The sequence below is a fragment of the Ostrea edulis genome, chromosome 1, assembly GCF_947568905.1.
Source record: "Ostrea edulis chromosome 1, xbOstEdul1.1, whole genome shotgun sequence".
Lineage (NCBI taxonomy): Eukaryota > Metazoa > Mollusca > Bivalvia > Ostreida > Ostreidae > Ostrea > Ostrea edulis.
In genome coordinates, this window is record NC_079164.1 from 60,543,301 (window position 1) to 60,571,278 (window position 27,978).

Here is a 27,978-nt window from a genome sequence, read left to right on the forward strand (position 1 = left end):
ACTAATCATTACAGTACTAACAGAAAGGTCTTATCACAAGGAATACTCATCGGAAATATGAAAACTTTAGCACTTACTGTTTAAAAGTTATTAGCAAGGTTAAAGTTTCTGACAGAATGAAGGCAGACAGGACAAAACAATATGCCCCCGATCTTTGATCTCAGGAGCATAAAAATATATTTAAAAGGATATGATTATGGTAAAATGAAAGGTGAAGATAACGAACAGTGATTAATCTCATAACTCCTATGAGCAATACAAAATAGAAAGTTGGACAAACATGGACCTCTGGATATACCAGAGGTGGGATCAGGTGCCTAGGATGAGTAAGCAAGCATCCCCTGTCGACCGGTATGCAAAAACTTCTGAGAAGATTGGCCGAAAAAGAAACGCACAGGTGGCATTGAATGTGTCCAATGCTGTTGACATAACAATTCAGATCCGTAAGTACTTTACTATCATTCATTTTGCCTCAGTTTGTAAAATAATTAGACAGTAAACAAATATATTATATAGATCTATCCAATTCCATATGCAATTCACCGTTGACTGTTGAATATAAACTTCAAGCAAAATCTTGTACATGGAAATGCCTGTGCCGATAGGTGTTTGTGAATAAGATTTATCACATTAACTTTAACGTTTGTAAATATTCATAAATCTGTCAATTTAATTTCATTTTGAAGTTTGCAATTGCTCATTCTGATGTTATTTAAACTTATCAATCAGCAAGAAATATTTATTATTGTTAATATACATTTGTAGCTCTGACAGTCAGGGGTGCAGATTCAAGATTGGATGTTCTAAATGAAATTAAGACAGAAATATTTTCTGTGAGGAATGTATAAGACTTGGTATCATCATTATGACAACACAGTTGTGGGTCATTAAAATTTAAGTGGATCCAAAATGGCTGGAACTTGTTTAAAGATTGTTCAACTGGAATGTGTCCACTGAGAAAATCACGGAGGCTGAAACTGTTGGAGAATATCTAACAACCTGTTTTTGAAATTCTCATCCCCTTTCATGGAAGGAACTGTACTCAACTGAACAATGCAACTGTACATGTCCATAGTTTACAGAAAAATACTGATATACATTGTATATGCAAAAACAAATATAGTGTGTTAGTCATTGTTTACAAACTCATTTTTAGATAAAGCTTGAACATATGATTGAAGATTGTTTAATTTATTTTTTAGACTGACTGAGAGCTTCACAGACTGCAATTTAAAATGTACAATTTTAATCTAATAGAAAACAATCAGGATAAGTCTGACAGAAACAGGACAACTTTAAATTCATATATTCTTAATATAACCAAGATGGACACTAAATTTGCTTTTAAAAACAAAATAATACCCCACCCCCACCCCGAATTGGAAGTTAGGCAGTATTTTTTGTAATGCATGCATCTTATAAGTCATTCATCTACATGTATGACACATAAACCCATATTATAATTTTGATACAAAACCAAAACCTGTTTTTAACAACAGCAATCCCCCACCCCTGTAAATTGTGTTGTTATAAACAATGGATGATTTGGGAATTTTAATGGGCATTGATTTTGCATTGCAAATCTTTTTTAATGCCATCATCACATAATCTGGTATTCATGGAAATGAATGAAATTATTTGCAACAAAGTAATTCGAAAAGTGCACTTATGTACTTATGGAGAAAGTACTGACACAGGCCAAAAGGCCATCCATTTTCAGTTGTTTTTTCCCCACTAAAGTTGGATTAATCGAGAAATAAAGAAATGAAATGAAAGGGTGGTGTACTGGTGTAAGAAGATTATGACCTAAGTAACATCATCTTTCTGGTACCTTGCAGCTTTAGTTGACAAACAAAACAATTTAGAAATCGTTAGTACATATGTATGTGGGTAGCTGATAAAAATCAGTGTCAAGAAAATGTTGGGAAAAAGAATGCATACCCAATCATTAATATACTACAGTTACATGTAGCTGCTACAGTTCCTATTTAATGTTTCCATGGAGACAAAACAGTCAGATTACCAACATTTTCATAACAGGACTTTTGGACTAGCTATCTCTGGTCAAAACTGACTGAAATGAGTATAAGTAGGTAAACTACTTGTAGTTTAAAATGTAAATGAAAAGAAATCTAAATCGCCAACATAATGTTTCCATGGAAGTAGGTTTCTATAGCAACTAAACTACAAATTGAATTCCTTCTTAATTAGTATATTTTAACCAGCCTATGAATACAAAGATGAAGTTATGATATTGTAGAATAAATCTACTGAAGTACATGTACATTAAATAGTTTTCAATGATTATGGTTGATGTTTCCATAGCAACACATTTTTCTTCATATTTTCCCCTTTGTAATAATTAAATTCAAATGATTAAACAGAGTCATATAATGCTTTTACAGGAAATATCTAGCGATAAATATGTAATTTTATCTTGTGAAAAGTAAAAATTCTATTCAATACAAAGTAATTCAAACACATTTTAAAAAAAATTCATTTTCATTTTAAATGTAATGATCTTCTACCAATGCCTTTTGACTTGAAGATTTTTTTAAATGTTTGCTACACCAACTAATCCAACTTATGACTAATCCATGGAAATTATGAAATTTGTACTTTATAACAATTATTAAGATTATGACAGAACACTTTCACTTAATAATAGGCACACACGTTTCTGCTTCCTGACACAAATCAGTTTTATAGTCAGCACTTTTCATCAAAACTTAAAGGAACCATATACATGTATCTTATAATGGTTGCTATGGTAACAAAAGAATTAATTATTTATATGGCTAATTTAAGTAGACTTTTACATCAATTTATATGTTCAAATATAATATGACAATGAGTTTACACTATCACATGGTAATAAGCAGACCTGTAATGCTTTCTGATACAAATTAGCATACTAGATTACTTATTAAAACCTTGTATTAAAATACTGAAATATGGTTGCTATGGCAACTGAAATATTTCATAACATGAGAATTTATGATATTTATCATTGTTTTTGTCAGATTTAATAGATTAAGGATATTATATTGATAAATTATCAAAATTTGACTCATATATTCATATTATGAGATTTTTCATATTACCATGGCAACCAATTTTTCAAGCTATATAATTTTATTTAGCAAAATAAGACATTGGTCGTTTTTTAATATTTTACACATAATGGGATGAATTAAATCATATATAACTTTCATTAATGTGTGTTGTTGTGTTTTCTTGTAAATGATATCATAAAATGGGTTTAAAATGTTTTTTTCAAAATTAGTCAAAATGCTAAAATATTGATTTTTCAACCTCAGGAACAATAGGTAATCCAATATTGATTTATTGATGTTTTATTAAGAATTCATTATGCTGAACCTAATCTTTAAGCAAGCAATAGAGAAATTTGTACATCAGTAAAATTAATTTGTTTTTGTTTAATCAAAAACAGGACAAAATCGAGCATTTTTAAGCATCTTGGGAGCTGTTTTCACAGTGTTCTTGTTACCATGGCAACGGTACCTCAATTTCGAATTTTGATACCAAATTCTATGAGAGGGTATCAAATAATCACTATATGCCAAATTTCAACAAAATCGGTGAGGGTACCTTTCCACCCCTATAATAAAAATTTTGATGCTTACAGAGAATGGCTCTTAATCAGGAAAACGGAGTTATCCGTAGTCAAAATCAGTGTGCCAAGAACGGCCTAACAATCGATATGAAACACGTCAAACAGCATTTGACCCAATGATAGATTGTATTGGCAAACTAGATCGTTATAACGACCATAGAATTTGCGAAATGCCGACTTTAAACTAGATTGTTGAAACCCCTGCACCATCAACTTGTTTGTCAATAGCCTGCCTCGATTGCAAAACTGACCATACGCAGAACAAGTTCTTGCGTATCGAATCGGTTGAGAGATATAAACACCATATGCAGGTGATAACGGAATATTGCTATATAGATGTTGACGACGGAAAAGCTGAAATAATCCCGTTTGTCATAAAGTTGAGTTGTTAGTTTGGCTTTTAATATCTACTTTCAATAAAAATATCTAAGTATGAAGCAGAAGTGGACGACTCTGTGGTGTCGTTACATATGGGATATATCGAATCGACATATGAATGAAAATTGTCAATGTTAGTAGATAATACGTAGTCGATATATCTTAATGTCGAATTGAAAACCACAGCAAGAGATTTTTTCTTTTCAGGTAGAAGGTTTTTTAAAAAATAAATTCTGCTTCAAAGGAATATAAAAACAGGTCAGCTAACAAAGGAGCACAATTCGTGCACATGGAAATTACAACAGACTGTTGGAAGACCTGATCACCAAAGACCACGAAGATATTGTCAATGAGGAACTCCGGCGTATTTTTTTTATTTCAACTTCAGAGTACTTGTGTGTGTAATCAGATAAGATGACATCATTGGAATAACTGTTGAATACAAATGAAAGGCGAAGACAACGAACAGCGGTCAATCTCATAACTCCTATAAGCAAAAAAAAAAAAAAAAAGAGTTGGGCAAACACGGACCCCTGGTTATACCAGAAATGGGATCAGGTGCCTAGGAGGAATAAGCATCCCCTGTCGACCGGTCACACCTGCCAAAATGTAGGTAATACCATATCTTGGTTGCCACAACAACGGGAAATTCATTTTAATAAAATATCAATCTCTTAATGTGCTTTATTGCAGCGCCATACCGTAACAGTATAAAAAAAAAGTCACTGAAGATGCATGGAAACTAATGGGAACATGGGTGTTGTTACAGGCGTATTGATGACAGTTTTGAAATTTACAAAATAATTATCAACTTAAATTATAAGAAATAATTCTAAATCGAAATTATACTAAATAATTAGATAACATATTGAAATTTACAAAATATTTATGAACTTGATTTATACATATAGCAAATGATTCTAAAACAAAATTATGCAAATATAATGGATATTAATTCTAAAGATAAATTGCGATCAAAGCTCGTCAAAATTTCGTCTATTTTTAACAAATACAAGGACATCAAACAACCTGATATGAAATATATCTCTGACTTGTAAGGACAAAGGAGTCCTTTCAAAGAAAGTGTCGAGAAATATCTGGAAGAGAGGCCAGTTATTTCAGTTGCTTTAGATAATATTAAAAGAAAAATCAGTATTTGAATTATTTCATCTCAATGGAAATGCAAGAACTATAACTGTTCCCCAAAAGGTTTTTACACAGTAATCAAAACAACTACTCTGAGATTGTTGTAATATGTTGTTGGTGTTGTTGTTGTTTATGCTTTAGGGTGCAAAAAGTTGCAACTGGGGCCCATATTAGTGGGCCATTAATTCCGATAAGATCACTGCTTGGGTGAAATCCAAATCTAGAATTAAATACATATATTATTATATGGCTGTGATAAAACACAACCACCCCTGCGTCGCCTATGGTACCGAAAATGCGTTAATTTACTTAATTTCATCGGAGATAATGACGAAAACCCGTATTTATCTACTTTATCGTCCTTTCACGTTTGAAAATATGGGAAGAAATTGAGAAACATGCTTAAACAAAATCCAACATATACAGAAAATGACAGTGCTAATTTCTAGCGCAAAAGATGCCTGCTTGATGTCTAGTTTTAAATAAAAATAATAAGTAGTTCTAAACTCGAAACATTTCTTGGAATTTCATCAACGGGGTTCATTCACAATATGCAATAAATCAACAATCATTCATAAAATAATGGGGCGTGCTAATTTAAATTAATGGTAAAATGCTGCTTTTAACAAATATAGCATTTACAGCCCTCGATCCAGAACACAAAGGGTGTGATGTACGGTAGGTTGGTTGGTTGGGTTTACGTCTCGAGGAGAATTTTACACTCACATTGTCACGTTACCAGTTGTAGGTGAAGTACCACAAAAGACCTATGCTTAGCTCTCAGGACCGTACGTAACTGAACTGAACTGAATTCATTTATCTCGTCACAAATTACACAATGGCATACAGATATTTAGTATTTTATATAAAAGTGATGGTATTAATTCATTAATTTTTTAAGGCATGCGTGAGTATGGAGATTGGCAACATATGCAGTTTTAGATTCGAGTAGTCATTGGGTCGGGGAGCAGAGTTTATTAATATTTCTTATAAAGGAACATAATTTTCTTAGAAAAGATTGCTTGTTTGAATTCATTACATTTTTGAATGTAATATTTTTGAAACGTATTTGTTTCGGTGATAAACATTGTTTTCTTACATCAATCAGAGGCTTGCAATTAAACGTAGTGGAATTCATCAATTTTATTTAAATCACATTTATTACAAAGTCTTGTTTCTCTGGGCTCCTTTCGCCAGCGTCCACTTTAAACAGGCAAGTAAACATTTTGACATCTTTTAGGGGTAGGATATCCAAATATTTCTCGAATTTTAATTCATCCTTGTACATTCTATAGTTCATAGCTTTTGATTGTGTTTTAATGTCAGAATTCCACTTTTGCTTGAATTGACCGAGTAAAATAAGTTTTACTTTTGTCTCTAGCCAGTTTGAATTACTGGGGTGTTTTGCCAAATGTTTGAAAGTCTGCAATTGGATAGAACCAAGCAATCTTTTTCGTGTATTGGTTTATAACATTATTACTGAGTTTTAACAGGGGATTTGCTATTGTAGTGTAATTTTGAGCCAAAATGAGAAAATACGCGTTTGTATTTGTATGTGCATGGGGTGCCGGCCAAGTGAGGGTTCTTTAACGTGCCAACGCCTGCAGCGACACGGGGCGGGTTTTTTCTCAGATCATATTCGAAAGACCCGTCAATCTTACTTCCAAATGCCGAGCGTTTGGCGAAGGAGTAATCACTACTATATTGAAGTCTTCGGTTTGAAGGCACGAGCGCGGCTCGAACACACGACCTCCCGGTTAGGAAGTGACCGCTGAGATACCACGACCAGTGTGCATTACATTCGTTGGTTATTGATTGATTGAATATTGTTTAACGTCCCTCTCGAGAATCTTTCACTCATATGGAGACGTCACAATTACCGGTGAAGGGCTGCAAAATTTAGGCCTATGCTCGGCGCTTGTAAACGGCCTTTGAGCAGGGAGGGATCTTTATCGTGCCACACCTGCTGTGACATGGGACCACGGTTTTTGCAGTCTCATCCGAAGAGCCGCCCCATTTAGTCGCCTTTTACGACAAGCATGGGTACTGTTGGTTATATACTGTTTAACGTCCCTCTTGAGAATTTTTCACATATATGCAGACGTCACCAATGCCAGTGAAGGCTGCGTATACTCCTTGCTTACGGCCTTTGAGCAGGAAGGGATCTTTATCGTGTCACACCTGCTGTGACACAGGACCTCGGTTTCATCCGAAGAACGGCCACATTTAGTTTTTGAATTTATTTTTTTTTTACAAATTTTTTTTACATAATGACGTATTTTGTGACGTGATAACGTATAAACTACTATGGAAATCATGACACAATCAAAAATCTTTATGCACTTTCTTAAAATTCCGTATGCTGGCGCAAGTTTTACTAAACTTGCGAGAAAAAAAAAATCTGACATTTCGTAAGTTTTAATTATACCCCCCGCAACAAGTTGGGGGGTATACTGGAATCGGGTTGTCCGTCTGTCTGTCCGTCCGTCCGTCCGTCTGTAGACGCAATGGTTTCCGGGCTCTAAAGCATTATCCTTTCCACCTACCGTCACCATATCATATATATGGACTACCCATGGGATGAAGATGTTCCCTATCGATTTTGGGGTCAAAAGGTCAAAGGTCACGCGCACTGGACATCGAAGTAGCAATATGGTTTCCGGGCTCTAAAGCGTTATCCTTTCCACCTACAGTCACCATATCATACATATGGACTACCCATGGGATGAAAATGTTCCCTATCGATTTTGGGGTCAAAAGGTCAAAGGTCAAGCGCACTGGACAGCGAAGTAGCAATATGGTTTCCGGGCTCTAAAGCGTTATCCTTTCCACCTACAGTCACCATATCATACATATGGACTACCCATGGGATGAAGATGTTCCCTATCGATTTTGGGGTCAAAAGGTCAAAGGTCACACGCACTGGACATCGAAGTAGCAATATGGTTCGGTTTGTCATGCCATTTGTTTTTTACACTCAGAAAAGAGGTAGTTTATACCTATTACCAACACCCTTTGGGAGATTGGGGTAAGCGGGGGGTATTCTTAGTGAGCATTGCTCACAGTACCTCTTGTTTAAGATACTATTCTTCTGGTTAGTTGGTTGTATATTGTTTAACGTCCTGCTTGAGAATATGTCACTCATATGGAGACGTCACCATTGCCAGTTTAGGACTGCAAAATCGGCGTTTAAATCCTTTCAGCAGGGAAGGATGTTTATCGTGCCACACGTGCTGTGACACGGAGCCTCGGTTTTAGCGGTCTCATCCGAAGGACCGCCCCAGTTAGCTGCCTCTTACGACAAGCAGGGGTACTGAGGACCTATTCTAATCCGGATCCCCATGGACGACGATACTTCTGATTACTAGACAATGCTAATTAAATGTGTTCACAAGTAATTAAAACTTCGATGATGACGAGGTTTGTCTTCATTTTCTCTCAAAATGTCCTGGAACAGCATGAGAGCAGCCATTTGTATTTAGTAAGATGAAAGAAAAAACTGTAGAAAAATATCTTAACTTGGATATCCCATTACTTACATTTGATGACGTACAGATATTGTATACATGTATATATTGGGGAAACGGTTCTAACGGAAAAATCGACAGTTTTTCTTTTAAAGGGTTTTTACCACGACTTTTATTTCTTGTAAATTTACATGAAAATGTGGTGTTTTGAATCGTGCTAGTATTATTTTTTCGATATAAAGCGTGCTTTAGTGATTATTTTGTATCGAAAGTGCAAAAAGCAAATATATACATATTCTCGTTAGAGATTTCGCACCATTAGTATTTGTGACGTCAATCGAGGTGAAGCGAGAAAGCATGAAAACATTTAAACAAGTCCACCCCCACCACCACCCCTCCCCCCCCCCACCCCCGATTAAAATAGTAAGAAAATGAAAAAGTCGAAAAATCCTAGTTAATAATCGTCAAAAATGTTGAAATACGGCGGCTTTATTACTTTTTTTTTAAAATGACGGTGCGTGCCGAGTAAGTAATGAGAGGGACGATTATAAGGTAGAGGTTACACTATTGGCCCCATGTCTCCCCCCCTCTCTCTCTCTCTCTCTCCCTCCCTCTTAAACACACACTATACGATTTAAGAAGTCGATAGATCTTTTTTTAAAATCCGCCCCCCCCCTCCCCTTTTTAAAAATAAAATTATAAATTAAATCGATATCGGTAAATCAGCTGTTTCCTTCGACACGCTGTAGGTTAATGCATCAATTTAATTGAAAGCAGGTCTTATCTACCTTCTCCAGTGTAACGGTTAGAAAAGAACTGATTTTAATTAGCCTATGCATGTTACACTCTACATATACAGACCTCTAATGCTTTAAAAATATTATGATTTACAAGGGAACACAGTCAGAATGTTTGCAAACGAAATGTACCATTCAGATATTTTCCAAATCCTTTCTGTGAACGGGATCTCCGTCCGAGTCCGTCATTGTCGATGTAGTATTTGGCTAATATAAATGTTTGCTGTCAGAGGAAATTCCTTTAAGATTTGGCACAGCGGCAGCTTCAAACATGTATGGCTGAATCTTAAATACTAACGGGATGTCATCGATGTCGGAACATTAACTATCCATTCTGTATAATTTATGACTTTCAATAGAATCTATTCACACACACACATACATTTACATCTATAGCTGCTGCAGCACATTGACACGTATGACGTATCACGTGACTAGATAGTGACGATTTGTGAAGCGGAAGCTTTGAATACATGCAGATAAAATGCATGTTTGTATCAATTGTTGGGAGTAATGAAACAATATAACAGCAGAAACGTGCTTTATTATGGTTACTCCTTCTGATTTTAATTACATTGAAAATCGTGGTAAAAACCCTTTAAAGGATTCATTGATGATTAGTTCATTGTTTGGGTTTCTCGATTATTTCATGATTACTGAATACATTTTGATGATTTTTGTTGTCCTATCACAGGGATAGCGTTCAAACAAGGGTACCTTACGCCGTTTCCCGATCCAAATCAGTAGCGGGTGTGATCTACCACTGGCTTCAGTCGTATCACTCTCCTAAACATTGACCCCATCAAGGTGTTTCTTGACCTCTAAGGGGATATTATTCCACTCCTGAAGAAGAGCTTGTGTGAGTTGAGCGGTGTTATATGGGACGTTGACGCGCTTCCTAACCCTCTTGTCCGGCTCGTCCCACAAATGCTCGATTGGGGACAAATCTGGACTGTGTGACCAATCAAGAACTGGGACATTGTTTTGAGTCAGAGAGTCACGACAAACCCTGGCAATATGGGGCCTCGTCTTGTCATGCTGAAACGCAAGATTACGTGGATAGATAAAAGAAATGACGTGTGGTCTCAACAGCTGCTCAAGGCCCGATCCCGATATGTTACTGCTGTGGGATTGCCATGGATAACCACGAAAGGTGTTTTCACGCCTTGAGATATCCCTGCAGCGACTGTCCATACCATAAACCCTTCCCTGAATCTGTCCTTTTCCGTTACGCAAGCATCAGAATATCGCTCACCACGACGTCGATAGACACGTTGTCGTCCATTTGACCTGTGAAGAAGTCAGTTCAGTGAACAAGTGAACAACACGCGTCTCCAATGGTTCAAACGATAGCTGCATGTGCTAGCAACCACTGCATTCAACATTGGTGTAGTCTCTGCGTAAGTGGCGGATCTACATAGGGACGACGTAGTCTTAAATGAAACTCCCACAGGCCTTCAGACGGCCCTATATTTCCTATAAAATCCCTATATATTGACAACCTCCTATAATCCCTATGTCGTAAGAGGCGACTTAATGGGGCGGTCCTTCGGATGAGACCGTAAAAACCGAGGTCCCGTATCACAGCAGGTGTGGCACGATAAAGATTCCCTCCCTGCTCAATGGCCATAAGCGCTGAGCATAGACCTAAATTTTGCAGCCCTTCACTGGCAGTGGTGACGTCTCCATATGAGTGAAATAATCTCGAGAGGGACGTTAAACAATATAACCAAATAAATATTTAGAAGAAGTAAGTAGTCCTTTACCAAAATTGTAAATTTCATGATTCTAGGTTTGGTTCCAGGGTGGAGCCAAAATTATTATAGTAATTATATTGTCTTTATCTTTTGATAGACTTCTTGAAGTTTGTTGATACAGTTTAACAAGAGGCCCATGGGCCATATCGCTCACCTTTGTCACCTTGCCCCATATTTAAAGATTTTCCCTATATATTCGCATGTAAAACGTTGGTCCTATTCTGGCCCCAACCTACCCCTGGGGGCATGATTTTTACAAACTTGTATCTGCACTATGTTAGGAAGCTTTCATGTAAATGTGAACTCCTTGGCTGGTTCTTGAGAAGAAGATTTTTAAAGATTTTTCCAATATATTTGTATGTAAAACTGTGATCCCCGTTTGTGGCCCCATCCTACCCCGAGGGGCATGATTTTGACAAACTTAAATCTGCACTGTCAGGAACCTTTCATGTAAATTTGTACTTTCTTTGTTCAGTGGTTCTTGAAAAGAAGATTTTTAAAGATTGTACCCCCTTTTGCGGCCCCATCCTACTCCCGGGGCCATGATTTTAACAAACCAATATCTACACTATATCAGGAAGCTTTCGTGTAAATTTGTACTTTTCTAGCCCAGTGGTTCTTGAGAAGAAGATTTTTAAAGATTTTCCCTATATATTTGTATATAAAACTTTGATCCCGTATTGTGGTCCCATTCTTAAGCGTGAGAGTCACGATTTTAACAAACTTGAATTTCCACTATGTCAAAAAGCTTTCATGTAAATATCAGCCTTTCTAGTCCAGAGGTTCTTGAGAAGAATATTTTTAAATGACCCCACCCTATTTTTGTGATTATCTCCGCTTTGAAGGGGGCATGATCCTTCCTTAGAGCAAACCTGAATCTCCATCACCCAAGGATGATGTGTACGAAGTTTGGTTGGAATTGGCCAAGTGGTTCTGGAGAAGTCGAAAGTATGAAAAGTTTACAGACGGACAGACGATGGACAATGGGTGATCTGAAAAGCTCACAATGCATAATTAGAATAAGCAGAAAAGGATGTACCAAAATAGAACCACACACGTGTAAGAAAACGGAGCAGGAAGGCCTCTACCAAAATTGTAAATTTCATGATCCCTGGTGTAGAGGTTCTTACTCCAGGGTGAGGCCAAACTTGGTATATATAGAATATATGTGTAAAACATTTAAATAATATCTTCTTTAATGCTATTGATACTAAATTGAAACCAAATAAATATTTAGAAGGAGCAAGTAGTCCTTTAACAAAATTATAAATTTCATTATTCTAGCTATAGGGGTTAAGGGTTTGGCTCCAGGGTGAAGCCGAAATTATTACAATGTTTGTTTTGTCTTTATCACTTGACAAGACTTCTTGAAGTTTGTTGATATGGTATGAAACTAAATGCATAATACACCGGTTTCGAGATACACCCGAGTTATTTCCCATTGGAGAACTCTCATATATAGTGAGGCGCGAAACAATTTGTTTACACGCGGAAGTGGGACTAATATTCATCACTGCGTAAGTGAATGTACTCTGTGAGTTTTTCATACACTGTTAGATCACCCGAATTCGACTGATACACAAACTAAGTAAGTTATAAGTATTTAGAGAGTAATTAGATACATAAAATTCTTATCATATCACGTTATTTCGTTGGTCATAAGTACCATATCAAAGATATTACTTGCAAATATGACATTGTTTTTATGTTTCCACTTTAGTAAAACATTTCTTTCGATATTATTTTATATTTCCTACATTTACATATTAAAAGAGAAGCCGCTTTTAATACATTTCATCGTCTTCCTCGTTGACTGTAGGTCCACTCTGTCCCACTTAGTCATTCAAAGTTACCCTAAATGCACCTCCTACACAGAAGAGTTCGTATCTCGAAACTGGCGTATTAGGATAAGCAGAAAAGGATGTAGCTTAGATATTCAGAAAAGGATTTTTTCTAGATTTTGTAGCCCTTGGGGCTAGTGATACTTTTAACTCAGGTGACTGATAAAAGCCCGTGGGCCTCATATTTCTTAATGAAAGGTGAAGATAACGAACAGTGATCAATCTCATAACTCCTATAGGCAATAGAAAATAGAGAGTTGGGCAAACACGGATACCTGGATATACCAGAGGTGGGATCAGGTGCGTAGGAGGAGTAAGCATCCCCTGTCAATCGGTCATACCCGCTGTGAGCCCTGTATCTTGATCAGGTAAACGGAATTATCCGTAGTCAAAATTAGTGTGCCAAGAACGGTCTAACAATCTTTGGGAAGCAAGTCAGACAGCATTTTACCCAATTATAGGTTGTATTGGCAAACTAGATTGTTTTAACGACCATATAATTTGCGAAATGCTGACTTTAAAGGAGACTGGAAACCCATGCACCATCAACTTGTTTGTCAATAGCCTGCCTCGATTTAAAAACTGATCATACGCAAAACAAGCTCTTGCGTATCGAATCAGTTGAGAATTATGAACACCCACAGGGGCTAAGTATCATAGAGTTCGGGCTCAAAACGGTCTTAGCCCTTGTGTGAACACCATATGCAGGTAATAATGGAATATAATTGCTACATAAATATGGGAAGTTGACGATGGGGAAGCTCAAATCATCCCCTTTAACATAAAGTTGAGTTATTAGTTTGCCGTTAATATCTACTTTCAATAAGATACCTAAGTACTAAGGTGGGCGACTTTTTTTTAAAGATAGGGCATTATAAGAAAACTTCAGGAATTTAAAGGGCAATAGGACTTTTTCCCTAAGATGAAAGGTAAAGATAACGAACAGTGATCAATCTCATAACTTGTATAAGTGATACAAAATAGAGAGTTGGGCAAATACGGACTCCTGGATATTACAGGGTTGGGATCAGGTGCCTATAAGGAGTAAGCATCCCCAGTCGACGGGTCACACCCGCCGTGAACCCTATATCTTGATCAGGTAACCAGAGTTATACGTAGTCAAAATCAGTGTGTCGTAAATCGATATGAAACAAGACAGTCAGCATTTGACCCAATGATAGGTTGTATTGCCAAACTAGATTGTTATAACCACCATATAATTTGCAAAAATGCTAACTTTAAATGAGACCGTGGAAACCCTTGCACCATCAACTTGTTTGTCAGTAGCCTGCCTCGATTTAAAAACTGATCATATGCAAAACTAGCTCTTGCGTTTCAAATCAGTTGAGAGATATAAACACCATATGCAGGTGATAATGGAATATTGCAGCATAAATATTGAAAGATGATGATGGAGAAGCTGAAATCGTCCCGTTTAACGACTCTGTGGTGTCTTATTTCGAGTTCACAGGGATATATCGAATCGGCATATGAATGAAAATTATGCTTAACAGATAGTACGTCGTCGATATATGATATATGTACTTGTTATGAAAGGTCTTAACTACAATGTCATCAGAAGTACACTGTACTCTTTTTGTATTAGTATTTTAAATTGTTACCTGAAGGGCGGAACTACACGGTGAAAGCGCTAAATGTAATTAATTTATCACTGTTCGTTATCTTCACCTTTCATGTGGATCATATGTACTTATTCATCGTTGGATATATATATAAGCACTGAAAAGGCCACAACACTGTTGATTATTTAAAACTTAAACGCAACCCGCGTCTTTATTAAGAAGAAATATATTATATATTACATAAACAAATATCACACACCACGAAAAAATGACAAGTATCAATGATATATATATATATATATATGACAACTTTGATATATGAATTGTACTTTAATATGAGATTCGCAATTTGATTGAAATAAGTCCCATGGGTAAAACGATCTACAGTTAAAAAAGGAGTTCAACAAAACGCAAAAGACCTATATAATTATGCAAATTCCTATAGTAAATTAACTTTCGACAAGAAATTAAACTTTCTGATGGGGAAATAAATTCCTGTTTAAGTAAAATTCCGCCAGATTTCAAGATGGTTGTATAAGATATCTATAGAATTTTATAAAATACTAAAGAAAATCTACTTTTTAGAAAATTTAATGTTCCCTTGGAATTTTTCATGAAAGGCGAATAGTCGTGTGTGATGAAGGTGTTTTTGAGGTCTAGAAATTGATTTAGCACGTGACACCAATTTTTCTAAACTCTGCAATGATTACATTTTCTTTATATGAATTTGCTCTATACCGTTATACAGTTTTGAAAATAAGGTTCATTGTTATTGTATTTTGACTAAACATCAACAAACAAAAGCAAAGAAAAAATAACTACTACATTGTATAGGAAATAGTTTAAAATCTATATTAAAAACAATGATACTTTGAACTGCCGCGGTAAAAACATTCATACCCTGATTTATCAGAGGTTAAACTTTTGATTTACTATGGAAAGATTTAATAAGTATGTTGACTTGTCTGAGTAAACCACCGATTATATCTTGAATATTTTCAGACATTCTTTTTTATATAGACTAGCAGAATATATATTTTAACAGAAGTAACATTTTTAAAAAAAAAAAAAATGATTTACTTATCAAAACTTTGAACTGATAAAACTTTGATGATGTTGTTTAATTATACATGTAGTAAGATATGGTGAACTGAAGTTTAGTGTAGAATTGTTATGGAATGCATTAAGTAGTATTATTTATAAACATATTCCTATACATCAATTTTATGAGTATTCCCATACATCAGTTTTAAGAGTGAAATCTTTTGTTTTACTGAAACTAAGTCTTTAGGACAATTTGAACTGGAATTTAAAAAACAAAATAAATGTTTGTGTATTTCTTCTAAAATTCCTTCCGCGGCTATGTATATTCCGTTTCAAAACATATGAATATGTTATCCAATTTTACTGATCAAAAAATATGTTTATTCTACATGTGTATCAAAATAGAATTTAGATGACATTTTTAAAAATGTTTGACAGGTATCGTGTTAAGAAAGTTACGACAGACCTTACCTTTGTAAACTCGCCAAAATTTGTACTTGTAAGAGACACAACGACATGCCTGCAGGTCTAGGGCTTTGGTTAAGAAAATTTTCAAAAGAAAAAAAAAACATGGTTGAATGGAAAATAACTCTGCTGGATGGACCTAATCTCACACGACATATGGTTATATCTCATTACTAAAAAAGGTTCTGCAATTTTTAGAAACAATGTGTTAATTCTGTTTTATAGTCAATCATTTCATTTGCCATTTCCTTAACATATTTTATATAAAGTTTGTTCTATTAAAGAAAACCAGAAACCTTAACCCAAGATTTCTATTATACCGGTATATACATGTATCATAAGTACCGGTATGTACATGTATCATAAGTACCGGTATGTACATGTATCATATGTACCGGTATGTACATGTATCATAAGTACCGGTATGTACATGTATCATAAGTACCGGTATGTATATGTATGATATGTACCGGTATTTACATGTATGATATGTACCGGTATGTACATGTATCATATGTACCGGTATGTATATGTATCATATGTACCGGCATGTACATGTATCATGCAAATTATGAATAAACTGATCTTTACTATTACCTAACATCAATAACATATATATATATATATATATACATTGTATATATATATATATATATATATAGGTAAAAAATAAAAAAGATACACGAAGACGTTTAGTGAAGCTTTAGCGCTTTCATTTCAAATCAGCTTCTGGAGATTTGAAATGAAAGCGCTAAAGCTTTACTGAACGTCTTCGTGCATCTTTTTTTATTTTTTACCTATACTTTTACCGATCATTGCGAAAAGTAATTATATATATATATATATATATATATATATATATATATATATCTCCAAAGAAGCTCGTTATTTACTAGAACTTTCTATCAATTAAAACGATATAACATTCACCATATACAGTTATATAAAATTTGGTATATGAAATTATCATTATTTTGAAAATTATCAAATAACTTAAACATTTTTTTAATAGTTAAGATACCATTTAAATGAAATTATTTTATATTCCGTGCGTACAATAATGCATTTTTCAATTCCTTATCACTTTTAAAAATAATGAAATAATCCACTTTTTTTTTTTACAATATCAATAAAGAGTTATACATCTGTATAGAATACTTACATTGTAAGTTTTATGTTGACTACTTGCATATGTATTTCTAATGTGTTAAACTACATTTCATGTGTTGATTCCATGTCAAAGAAATTAACTCTTTAGATAAACTTTGAATGAGTTTAGGATTTCCTAAATTATTACATTATGTAAATGTTAATGAATATGTATTTGATATTGATCTCTAATATTAATATTCCAGTAAACACATGTTAACTTTTATGAGCAGGTGGTACTGAAGTCTTGCCAGAACATTGTATTGTAAGTAAAACGTTTGAATGTACATAATTTATGGTCAAATGTTCGATTTTCGGATTGTGAAGGGTACAATAGACAATGGGTTACAAGGACTATTATTCGTTAGTACGAGTTCGTGACTTATTGACACTAGGGCTGGTCACATGAACGATTCTTAGAAAGGGACTGGGTACCAGACAAAGGATGTGACAGGGACAGATGACGAATTGCAGATTTCGGTTCGAATCCACAACTCTATTACTTTCATCACTAAGACCAGAACTGACACGAAGTCCTTCATATTTTTATATATTTCAGATCTCCAAAACATGACGTGCATCGCGACTTTTTATGCTCAAACAAGAGTGTGAAGAGGATAAACCATATGCAATGAAACGGAATTCTGATCTCAAATTAACTTGAGATTTCCTCCAAGAAAATTGAAAGTGAATCGTTGCCAAATTGCCGGCAGCAGACGGCAATGGTTTCGATGGTGAGCGACGACAGACGAGAGGGCTGAATAAATATTTACCTAATTCCCACGTATCCGCCGTTTTCTGCACCGTCCCTCGCCCTCCACAGCCACAGGCCTGACGTTCCTGGCAGCCACCAGAAGTCATTCATCCTCCGTGGCTGGGTGTCAGGACCTCTCTCTCTTTGTTCTACATGGAAGAAAATATCACAGGCGAAAATTGACGGATGAAGTTTAAGACCACTTTAGAAATCTCGTTAAAATGTAGTTAAAATATCTCATTATATGATATGCGAGAAAATATTCCTAATTACAATCTATCATAATCGCAAGAAAGACTTGTTTCTATATTGTGATACCAAGCAAAGCAGGTTTTGTTATACATGACTTTCTTCTCCTATATTGTTACATGAAGCTTTTTGTGAGACATATTTTACTAAATCATTTCTCACCTTGAGTGTTGGTTTTTTTGAGTCATAATTCTTAATATGTTCATCTTTCTTGTTTCCTGAATTGAAAAAAAAACCAACATAGAAATTCCTGTGTGTAAGGATTTTCCAAAAAAAATATTTTATCAAATTGAAAGTAACATTCAATTAAAAGAGCATTGCGTTTGTTACAGGATTATCGCGTGATGTGAAAGTTTGACGCCGGTGGCACACTCAGATCCAATAATTGTCGTAAACAAGTAAGAGTCAATCAAACAACGAGAAGATTGTGAGAAAACCAAGCAGCAGAATAAATATATATCATTCATAGTAAGTAATTAGAGTGAGAGCTAATTATTCTTAAAGATTGTTAACTATATATACATGTATATATACATATGTATTATCATATATAGAAATTAAAAAATAAAATACAAACACTAGCAAAACACATCGCCGGCGGATTTGAAATGAAAGCGCTAATAACACACCAGTAGTATCTGTGCTTTCTTTTTAATAGAGGGGGGGGGGTGTCTATGATGAACTTTATATATCCATGCGTTTATAAATATTGCGAAAACCTCTTAAAAAGAAAGTTGGAGAATTTGTTTTTATTCCATTTATATAATCAATTTGAAGATTGTAACTTTTCCGTCATGAAGATCGCACCATAATTTGTTTCAGTAAATAATATACCTGTTAAATCATACATGTGTGGAGGTCCCGGTACAGATTGTTTTCTTCACTTTATTAGGGATTAAAAGATTGACACACTTGTATGATTATCTATATTTTCTATTATACCGGTATTGCTTAAAGGCAGAACTATTTACGCTAACGGATGTATTGTGTGTATAAAAGCTGTACTGTACAAACTGTACATGTACGTATTGTGTGTACATGTGTGCTATACTGTACAAATTGTACATGTATGTATTGTGTGTATATATAAGCTATACTGCACAAATTGTACATGTATGTATTGTGTGTATATATTAGCTGTACTGTACAAATTGTACATGTATGTATTGTGTGTGTGTGTGTATATATAAGCTGTACTGTACAAATTGTACATGTATGTATTGTGTGTATATATTAGCTGTACTGTACAAATTGTACATGTATGTATTGTGTGTATATATTAGCTGTACTGTACAAATTGTACATGCATGCATTGTATGTACATATAAGATGTACTGTACAAATTGTACATGTATGTATTGTGTGTATATATTAGCTGTACTGTACAAATTGTACATGTATGTATTGTGTGTATATATAAGCTATACTGTACAAATTGTACATGCATGCATTGTATGTACATATAAGATGTACTGTACAAATTGTACATGTATGTATTGTGTGTATATATAAGATGTACTGTACAAATTGTACGTGTATGTATTGTGTGTGTATATATAAGCTGTACTGTACAAATTGTACATGTATGTATTGTGTGTGTATATAAGCTGTACTGTACAAATTGTACATGTATGTATTGTGTGTATATGTGTGCTATACTGTATCTGATATAATCAAGTATTAAAAAATAAAGTACTGGGTTAAAGAATTCTGATCAATTTTACCTAAAAGTATACATGTACATACATGTGCTTGTATAAGTATAGTTTTGTGTTTGGCATGGCTTTACCGTACTTTCATGATCTTCGATCAATTTTGTTGGCTGTTGTTTTGCTTTTCAAAAACTTAATGTACATACATTAATTCATTTTATGAATCGTATTGCATTAGAATTGCTCTAGAGTTGTTTGAATAACTGAAAATATTTGTGGGTATCTGATAAAGCGGTGCTCTGTTTGACACCAACGCCAAGAAAAACACAAGGTTGGAATTGAATGGTCATTTATTACTAAATAAATGACGAATCAAGTAAAAACATCAACTACTATGTAAAACAGATACATGTAAGTATCTAACAATAAATACAAAAAAACGGATAAGAAAAAGTATCATGGAATCTAAAAGTTAGAATATTATGCAAAAGTTACATAAGTTCAAAATAAACATACGGTGTCAAAGATGGGAAAGAACAAAAAGTGTCCTTTATTTGTCATTCGATATATTTGACGAATGAAATGATAATACAATGTAATATTATAATCAATACTTGTTTAAATGAAATTTCAGCACAGGGTGTTTGGGTTATAGGGGAAAAGTCTCTGTAAAACTTGATGCTCTATGTTCACTGTCATAATATGTCATTCACCGCAGTATAGTATATACAGCAGAAAATGTGTAGCATCGTTTCTTCAAAGCGATCGCAATTTTCAAAGCGATAAGATAAAATTAGTATTATCATATAAAATCAAACTGTACACGAACACTTTACATAGAACAGAACAGAATATTTATTTTTAATTAAGGATCCAAAACGAACAAATGGTTGATTACAATAATCAAGAAAAGACAAACCCAAAGGATTAAATAACAATAGATAAAAATACACATTAATAACACATCCTACTTTGATAATTTTATCATTTCAATAACAAATGTGCATGTATAACGCTGTTTATGATAAGTTTAGAATTTCTCTATATTTGTTTGTTCGCTAACTTGAATCGAATAAGCACAAAATCATAAAGTGGATTGAAAGGTCGTTTATTAAATATTAAATGACGAACAACATGAAAACACAAAGTAAAAATAGTTACAAAAACATGAAGAACTCTGGAAATATTATGACATAGTTTGGCAAAATATGCCTGACTAGAAAATGTCCAGAGTCATCGTTCTACAACTGTTGAATACATAAACTAAAAACAGTACACAATGTGGTGATTTCTTTGTCTTCAGAATTAAGTAGCTAGCGCAGATTTCATACCTTGTGTAAAACTGAATTATTATTTTTTTTTTAGATATTTGTTATTAATAAATTGAAGCATTTATCATGTTTTTTACATGTTACCAAAAATGAATTTCATCTTCTACAGTCTTAGATTTACACACATAGTTGTTCCATTCTATGGATGTTAGTAAATCTACCTACTTCAATTTTTAACCTGTGATAAAAAAAATCTTGATTTACATACAAATCTATAAGAATTGTTTCGTCGCGAAAAGAGAACAAATATTTCTCACTGTTATTCTAATGAGTAGGAAGAAAAGAAATTCCAGGGCCTCGAAAAATAAAGCCATGTACGTGGTGAATCTAGATATGAATTTGGAGTGCGCAGGTTTTAAAGACAGGTTTGTGAATTGTTTAAACAAACAAAAACCCAAAGAACCCCCCCCCCCCAAAAAAAAACACCACCAAATAAAAGCAACAAAGACTTTATCGTACAACTGTACTGTCTTCAGATATACCAGCGGGAAAATGAAGAAAGAAAGACATCAGCCAAACTATTAACTTTGTTTGAAGTAACATTGGGTTTGGCTCTTAACGTACTGGTCATTACGAGGAGCATGATCGTTCACAGGAGCCCAGAGCCACGACGAGACATTCCCTAGAACCATCAAACCCGAGAAATAGTATCGCCAGCAAATCGGTATTATATTTGCCAAGATGTATAAATTCGCGAGAAAAACCTGGTGAAGATTTTTTTAAATGTTATTCTTTATTTGCGGGTGGTCGAATCGCGATGTACGTCTATCTGCACCGGAAAAGCGTGAAAACTTTCCCAGTAGAATAAAAATTTTGCCAATTTGATATGTGCTGGGCTGAGCTGTGTCAATAGATGTATTGATTCTGTGTGTTACAACTAAATGTCAAACGTTCTTCGTAATGATTCCAAGAAGATCGAATTTATATTGTACAGTTACTTAAAAAAAATCCCCGCACCTGTACAGGTGTACTAGGTATAAACTTCATAACTGAATACTTTAAATTCAAATGACAGAAGAAGAAAAATCTTCTCAGAAACTTTTACATTTTTGATATTTCAATATTTTAAAGTCTTTGATTTTAAGTATCTAAACAGAAATGAAATGTTTTACCTCATACAATGGTGAGAAGCACTTGTCTGTCATTGTTACAATGAGATTAGGGGGATCGTTTGACATTTTAAACATACATCGGAGTGTTTTCATACTGTTTGTTGACGATTTCTTTAAATATTTGCCTTAGACTCGCGCCTTTATCAAAATATTATAAAGTTCCTTAAATAAGCAACTGCCTAATAGCATACACAGCAGCAGCAGAATGTATTGAAAAAATACATCAGTTTGTGTAAATGCGCATAAATACATGTATACTTTTTCGGAGTTGTTTTTTCTTTCTTTTTTTGACGAATGTTATCATAATGACGCAATCAATGAATGTGATTAGTATTTATTTTTTTAACGATTGACTCAATATTGTTTTAATTAATTAACAAGAATTTGCGTTACTGGAAAGAACTTCAAAAAGATACAACATTTAAAATTAAGGAGGGCCCATTGCTCTTGGTAAATATTCAATGGTTCTGATGAAATTGTGATTTGAGATCAAAGAATTTTGTAAGAGACCCGTTGACATCTTCAAATGTGCATTTCTCAATTGCACTGATCTGCAAGTTGAATCACTTACTTTTCAAAAACAAAGTCATATGTTTTTGTAAAACCAAGACCTAGAATACGTAGGATTTTTTACTGTGCAAAATACACTAAACTGTTATCAAAGTTTGATGTCATACATAATATATACTGATATTTTTTAAAAATTCGAAACTAGATAAAAAACTTCATTTATGAATGGTTCCGTCGTTGAAATAGGATTCATAACTTTAAAGAATATTGATAAGCAATCCCCCTCCATGTTCTATCCATTCAGTACAGGTGTGTTTATACACTGCCAGACTCTCGGAGGCAAGGCCATGACGGTCAAACAGAAAACTTCAGAATAATGACATTTTCTGCGAAGGCTGATCGTTTATTTACTTTCAGTCATTTTATCGTGCGTAATTAGTACGATATGTTCACCAAACAAGAAAAATTGGAATATAATAGCATCCATTAGAAGAAATTAATTAGCTTCAAATGCAGTGATCCGAACTGGAGATCAGCTATTAACAATCAAAGAATTTCTGAAGAGTTTGATCTGTTATAAATTTGGAGATACCGAAACTCGACCAAATTGTGAAAATGCCTGCTATCCGACATACAGGTGGACTGTATTATGTCTTCAGTCGCGGATGGTGTTCCTGCACCGAAGCCAATTTTTCTTCTTCTAGTACCAAACGAGGTCGCAGATTTAGTTTGTCTTTTACAGAGCGACGATAGAGAAATAAGGAAACGCCGCATCCCACCTAACACTGTTGATATATATCTTTCAATAATTTGTTATGCCAAGGTTGCACTACCAAATCCAAGTAAATGTATAAACCATAAATTAAATGCGCGTTTAATTAAGTAGTTTCAATGTAAAAACAAAAACAAAAATAAAACCATAAAAACAACAAAACGTCCAATGAAAAGCGTCTACAGTGATGTCCACAAAAAGACTAATCAGAATCTATCTATCGTCAAACTTTTTTTTTTCATTTGAAAATTCGTCCTGCCTGCTAAATTATAGTAATTTCAGAAATAAAAAAAATTAAAAAGACAAATTTATGATATTTTTTGAAAGATCGAACGTTAAGAGTGTTTCAAATTGTGTATTTTATTTCATGATGGTACACATTTGTAGTAATGATAAAATTAATAAATTGATAAAGATTATTTTTGTAACATGTATGTTACTACGACCTACAGTATTTTCCTCCGACTTTACACTGGCTATCCCTTCGATGAAAATTTAAGCTTCTGACATGTCCTTCCAAGCTGTCGTGGTATCCAATCTTTGCGGAGTCTGATTGTCCAATTTTGAACATCTTTGCACGTCTTTCTTTAACCCAATTAATCAATGTATTATATCTTGCAATACAAAGTAGAGAATTGAAAAAAGATATTATAATACAGATATTAATATATATATATATATATTACGCACTGGTTTGACAATCTTGCTAGGCGGTGGGTGCCGTACGTCGCTGGTTCGACCCCGGGCTGGGGCGAAAATTTCCAATACCTAGTTGTCATTATTTATTGCTTTATATATATATATATATGTGTGTGTGTGTGTGTGTGTGTGTGTGTGTGTGTGTGTGTGTGTGTGTGTGTGTGTGTGTGAGAAATCTTATAAATTAACATAATCTGATTAATGGTTTTCTATTATACATGTACAGTTTCTGTTTCTATGGGTAACCTAGTTCTAAATTTACAAAAATAGATACTGTATAGAGGGAAAATAAATAACGGTGGAAATTTCGCTATATTTACGGTCTAGACAAATCCGCGAATTTAAGAAACCGTGAATATTTTTATTTCTATCATTTTTTAATACACAACTTGTTTTAAGGGGGCTTATAGTGATTCGAATCTGCGAATTTAAGAACCCGCGAATGTGTCTAAAATGAAAAAAAAAACCGCGAAAATTACAACCCGTGAAATTATTCCCAACCCCTATACAGTAAATGGTTTTTTTCAGATATGAGTAAGTCTTATCTATCAAATGATAAAGGAATACAAACACAGGGACCAAAGTAATTATAACCGATCACAAACGCATTTAACAGGTTCAAAAGAAAACATTCAGTTTCATGCAAAATACTTGCATATCTTAAACATGTGTAATAGTGATACAATGTATTTGTGTTCCATAACGAGAAAATCCTCTAGGTACAACTCACTTTGTTTCTCTTTACAGATGAATCTTTGTACCATAGTTTTTATCAGTTTACGGTAAAGAACGGAACCGGAACCAACCTATGAGACATTTGCACAGACAATTGCTGATCAACAAGAAAATACAGTATGGAGAAAGAGAGAGAGGGGGGAATTTAAACGTAGAATATATATACAATATATTTATTAACCTCTAACAACAATACCCAGAGAAATAGTTGTACAGATTAACATTATTTGCTGTGAACACTTTTTGAATGTACACTTTGTTTTGTTAAGTAATGGTTCGTGTTGGTGAACTTTTGGTGACTTTTATATAATGCAAATTATTCCGTTAACTAGTCTTTAATAATACAAAAAAAATTATTTAAAACTAGCTTTATTTAGTCTTTGACAAATACGGGCCGTAAAATCTTTGAAAAATCCTCGATATATTATGAATGTCTTGGGAAAATATTTATTTTGAGTTATATTCTTCGAAAGATGAAGATACATAAAAACTGTTTCAAACCTCCTTATGTTTATAATACATGTAAACTTGTACATAAAACAAGTTTTGAATAACAAGTATCCATACCTTTCTAAGTGTAGTATATTTCATGTACATTACATTACAATTTTCGAATGGTAGAAAAACTGAGCACATCAATTGCAAATGACGGTTTTCTATAAATTGCCTCCTTTTCACAATAACTCCGCCACCGGACTATGTACATCCCTGTCTTTGTTACTCTTTGTGATTTACAATATGTGTATCTCCTCTTTTTCTTGGTCCCTGACCGGTGAAACCGAAGGGGACTATGCGTTTTCTCTTCGTCTGTCTGTCCTTCTGTTTGTCTGTCTGTCAGTCAGTCAATCCGACTTGGTTTTGCGCACGTTTTTCATCATTCTGTGAGGTTGGAAGGTGAAATTTAATACGTGGTTTACTATGCTATAAAAGTTTCGTCACAGTTGAGTGATTTTTACGAGATAGGCCTATGGGACTTTGTGCTGAAGATAGTTTTCCGGATTTTTTTCTCATTATGCTAACTTGGGAATCTGAAATTTAACATGGGGTTACCTAATGAAGTTTCACTTTTGATACGGTCCAGACTCCTAACAACTTTTACAAAAATTGTTAGGCTTAGTTTCATGGTTGAATGAACTTCTTCAAGTTTGGTTTTTCGAACTTTTTTCGACCATCTTCGCAAGCCAAGTGACCGAAAGAAAGTGAATCGGACACTTGGCTTGCGCAGATGTTTTTCATCATGCTTTCATTGCAATTTGGTAAGTGATTTACTAATATATGTTTGCAGATCTGGGGCCAGTTTCACAAAACTATCTTACGACTAAGATCTGTCTTAAGACCAAAATTTGTCATAAGATCCATTATAACTGTTTCACAAAACTGTCATATCTTAAGATTGTTAGAAATCTTAAGACGGGACGTGCATGTTTCAGGGACAGAAACAATCTATTAGACACTATATGGAGGATGTGGACATCATTGATAAGCTTCGTCTACCGCGACATGTAATCTTTATGATGAACTCAAGATTCGTTTTGAGTATCCCACAGCTAACGTTTTCCTACTTATGCTGTTTAGGCATGTCCACTTCTTCATTTTTCCCCGACCGGACATAATCACTGATAATCTGTTGTATTTACAGCATTTACTCTAGAAGTGACATCTCCCCAAGTTTCCTTCATAGCATTGGAACTGTAGTTTTGTTTTAAAAACAAATATCTTTTCTTTTCTCCACCTCGTCAAACAATATTGATATTTCAGCAGCTGAAAAGTTTGGACATCATTTCATAGACATTTTAAATCTTTTGACACCGATTTTTCTGATCGCATGCACACGGACTTCGTAGTCGCTGTGTGGTCATAAATAAACGTATTCAAATACCATTCATTTATTGTTTGTAGACACAAAATCAGTGTTGGGTAAATCTATTTGTTCACGTTTTTATCTTTTGTTCGTTTTCATACAATTTCATTTCATTCAGTTATTGGATTTTTCACATAGGAAAGTTTTTGCGCCCAGTATACATGTATAATCGAGCACGCGTACGCATTTTGTGAGATTAATGCTTAGGTATTACCTGTGTCTTTGGTTTTTCTTACCCACCTACACCCTCGTTTACGGAAGAACTTTTTGTATTCAGTATAGTACATGTATTTTGTTTAATAAAACAAGTGCAGCGTTGCTAACTCGTAAAAAATATACTATTTGCATTTCTGATATTGGAGATGAGATGCATTATATTCTTATTGGCACTGCTTTAAATTATATTAGGCGACATTGTGTAACAGAAATATTTCATACTAGACCTAATGTTATAAATTTCATAATCTATTTGCAACAAAAAAATGAAAATGAAAAATTATTTTTAAAATTGTGTAAATACATACAATTAATCACCGAGAGAGTACACCCTTCAGATTAAATGTATATATTCTATTATTATAATTATTTATTATCGAGACTGTGATATATATTTATATGAATTACTTGTGCATGCGTGAATATTGATTTTGAATGATTGTTCAATATGTTCTCTCTGTTGTGTTAACAGCGAATAAGAAAAATAAAACTTGAAACAAAAGCATGAATCATATTGTCTTTTTTCTTTATTTTTCAAATCAGTTTCAACTTCCTATTCATATTATTATATACTTTAATCTTTCATATAGCATTTAAACTCACCCATGCAGTTAAAAGATGATAAAAGAAACACGGTATTTCACAATGTACCGAGTATAACAACGTCCTAAGTCCTGACTTCTTGAAGTTAAGATAGTTTTGTGAAACGGTTTTATCGTATCTTATGATCATCGAGGTTATGATATAATGTACGAGCAGGACTCGAACCCACGACCTACCCGTCAGCGCTCTACCACTGAACCACCGTCACAATCATTTAAAA

At 34.1% G+C, this 27,978-nt stretch overlaps 2 long non-coding RNA genes across 2 annotated transcripts; both read left to right on the forward strand.

The window, feature by feature from the left end:
• Positions 1-316: 316 nt before the first annotated feature.
• On the forward strand, positions 317-3,214 carry LOC125649106 (uncharacterized). The gene is made up of 2 exons (XR_007360590.2): positions 317-443; positions 766-3,214. It is a non-coding gene; the product is annotated as an uncharacterized LOC125649106 (long non-coding RNA).
• A 9,436-nt stretch (positions 3,215-12,650) lies between these two features.
• Positions 12,651-27,653, forward strand: LOC125649117 (uncharacterized). The gene is made up of 5 exons (XR_007360593.2): positions 12,651-12,770; positions 17,498-17,529; positions 17,824-18,241; positions 18,600-18,735; positions 25,091-27,653. It is a non-coding gene; the product is annotated as an uncharacterized LOC125649117 (long non-coding RNA).
• Positions 27,654-27,978: the final 325 nt, after the last annotated feature.